This window comes from Pantherophis guttatus, chromosome 1 (genome assembly GCF_059756535.1).
Source record: "Pantherophis guttatus breed Tessera chromosome 1, ASM5975653v1, whole genome shotgun sequence".
Classification (NCBI taxonomy): Eukaryota; Metazoa; Chordata; class Lepidosauria; order Squamata; family Colubridae; genus Pantherophis; species Pantherophis guttatus.
The window spans coordinates 189,164,298-189,167,717 of NC_142063.1; positions in this window are offsets into that span (position 1 = coordinate 189,164,298).

Genomic DNA, 3,420 nt, shown 5'->3' on the forward strand with positions numbered 1-3,420 from the left:
GACTGCTCTGTTCAATAAAGGACTTTTGAACTTTGCCCTTGTTTTTTTCTAATAGGAATTATTTGATCTGTCCCAACATGTGTTACACAAATAGTGAAATCATCAAAAGCTTACCAAACCATTTTCATGTATTTGTACTTCATAATAACCCAGCTTTTTAAGACCGATATACAATAATTACATAATCTGTTAAAATCATGGAAAACTGTGATTTCCTGTGTTAGCACTTTCCTCTTCTTTTAAGAATATTTCCATTTAGAGAAGAGAAGAACTAAATATTGACTCTCAGTTTACATTTTTAATGAAATGTAAATTGGACCTCAGAGAGATGTGTCAAGGTCTGATCCAATTGAAATACATATTTTTAACAGAAAGCCACTATATCCTTGTCTCAAAGTAAGATATGAAGGGCAACTTTTCTCCTGGTTTTATTTGCTATTAACTTGCTAAGACAAAGGGAAAAATAAGGGAAGATGGAATAAACATAGAACATAGAATAACAAAGTTGGAAGGAACCTTGGAGGTCTTCTGGTCCAGCCCCTGCTTGAGCAGGAGATACTGTACCATTTCAGACAACTGGCTGTCCAGTCTCTTCTTAAAAGCTTCCAGTGATGGAGCCCCACAAATCTCTGAAGGCAAGACATCCCAATGGTTGATTGCTCTCACCATTAGAAAATTTCTCCTTAGTTCCAGGTTGCTTTTCTCCTTTATTAATTTTCATCCATTGTTTCTTGTCTTGCCTTCTGGTGCTTTGGAAAATAGGTTGACCTCATCATTTTTGTGGAAGTCCCTCAAATCTTGGAACACTGCTGTTCTTCACTGAAGAATGGTTGCAAGAATTAAAGATGATTAAGCCCCTTAATCATCCTTGTTGTTCTTCTCTTCACCTTTCCAGTGTCTCAACATCTTTTCTATATTGTGCTGACCAGAATAGGATGCAGTATTCAAAGTGAGATCTAACTAAGGCTTTGTAAAGTGGTACTAATACTTCACATGATCTTGATGCTATCCCTCTATTAATGCGGTCCAGGGTTGCATTGGCTTTTTGGGCTGCTGCTGCATCTGGTGGCTCATACTTAAGTGATTGTGTATTAGTATTCCAAGATCCCTCTTACAGTTACTGGTAACCACTGCCCACCTCCCTCCATGTGAGTGTAGTTCTTTTAAGGACTGCACATTGAATACAATTTGTCACCTAGTTACAAATCCATCTATGCCACATTTTTCTAGCTTACCAAAAAGTTGGTTGTGGTCTACTTTGTCAAATGCCTTACTGAATTCTAAGTAGATGGAGGTGACAGCAGGAGAGGAGCCAGGCCAGCTGTCAGGGGGAAAGAAGTTGGGGTTCCAAGCTGGGGTTGACTTCTTATTTGGGAGAGAGGGTTGTTGAGGAAGGGGCAGGGCGCAGAGGCCTAGGGGAGCACCTCGCTGGGGTGGGGTGGGCCAGGGCCAAGACAGCAGGAGCCTGCCCTTTGCCATCTCCAGGGCAGCTCTGCAGGCCAGATCTAAACACATCATGGGCTGAATCTGGACTGCGGGCCTTGAGTTTGACATGTCTGTCTTAGAGAGATTAAGAACAATAAGGGGTCCTTTGTCCTTTCTAAGTTTAATTGTTTTATTGTAGATATTTAATTATCCAAACTAGGTAACATCATCAGTGCTAGTAAGATTAAGAACAGTGGGGAAATAGAAGGCCAGTCTATTAGGACTAAAGGTATCAAGTCACTATGGAAAGAACTGAATTTTCTACCAGTAAATTATCATCATCTTCTAGGCCCTAACCTGAATTTGAGGCATTCCTGTCTCAATTCTCAACTGGGCATTGCTAAAATACTCAAGTGGATAAAGCTAAAATTGATTGCAGGGATTTTGTTTGTATGGTTTCCAGAGATTCTTTCTTCAAAATAAATAAATAACTAATTCCTGTTTTTGTCCCATAAAGAATTTGTGTCAATGTTTTAGTTTCAAAAAAATTTAAGGTTGCGGGAATTAATTGTCCTCAGCCTGCATACAAAAAATAAAAATAAAAAATTATGGCATTTGAGGACCAAAAGGCTTATTTCATTGGGTGGTCCAGGTGTGATTTCCAAGTACCTTTGATATGGAAAACCACCCCATGGTATTTAAATAGATTGACCTATTCTAGGTTATGTCCTTCAATACTCTCCAGGAGTATTGAATAGCTCTTTTGGCAAAAATTAGGATTTTTGATTTATCAAAATTGAGGACCAGATTATTTTGTCTACAATATTTTAATATTGCTGGCATAGCTCCCTTCAGTCCAATTGGTGAAATGATAGTGTCAGCATAAAGAAGTATTGGGATTTTGCATTGTGCTAAATTAGGAGGATGCAAGTTTGGATTGCAAAAGGTAAAAAAAATATGGTAATATAAAGATTGAAAAAGGAAGGGTCAGTGGTGGGATTCAAATAATTTAACAACTGCCCTAATGACCGGCTGGATGGGCATGTGTCAGCCTCTATGATGCTTGCTTGTTTTTGGCTGCCATTGTAATGGGAGGGGGAAGGCATTGCTGGTATTTGGGTGGGGGGAAGTGAGCTGGTGGAGATGTCTCGAAAAAGGGAGGAAAATTCTCGCTGTCTTCATAGCAGCTGCAGAGAGAGCTGATAGCTGTCAAGGTCAACTATTCCGGCATACCAGAGAGGCATACTCCTCTCCCCTTTTCCACTCCCTTGTTGTTTCCTTTTTCAATTCAATCTGAGATAGTATTCGAGCAGCCCCGATTTCTATTCACATACATCTTCATTTCAAATTCCTTTTTTACTTTATAATTATATCTCTTCTTACATTCCTGTACATTATTAATCAATCCATGTATCATCTGGGTATAACATTTTTGTGCCCTCATTCTTCATAATTTATCATCATTTCTTAATACATACATTTGTCTTTCCTTTTTCATTTAATTTTAATATACTACAACTTAATCATCCCAAAGTTCTTATCTTTACCATGTTTATTGTCTATACTCATTTTCTATCCATTGATAAAATTTTCCCCATATGTTATAATACTCCGACTCTTCTTGCCCTTTAATTGCCAATGTCAACCTATTCATTTCTGCACATTCCAATATTTTCTTAATTACATCTCCCTTTGTAGGAATTTTTTCTGCTTTCCAATTTTGTGCAAATACAATTCTCGCCGCCATTATTATATGTATTATCAAATATGTGTGTTCTTTACTATACTTCTCTGAAAGAATACCCAACAGGAACAATTCTGATTTTAAGTCAATATGTTTCTGTGTCATTTTCTCTAGCCATATTCTAATCTTTGCCCAATAGTTTCTTGCTTCTGGACATGTCCACCACATATGATAATATGATCCTGGCATCTGATGACATTTCCAACATTTAGCTGATTTATCTTTAAACATTTTTGCCAATCTTTCTGGTG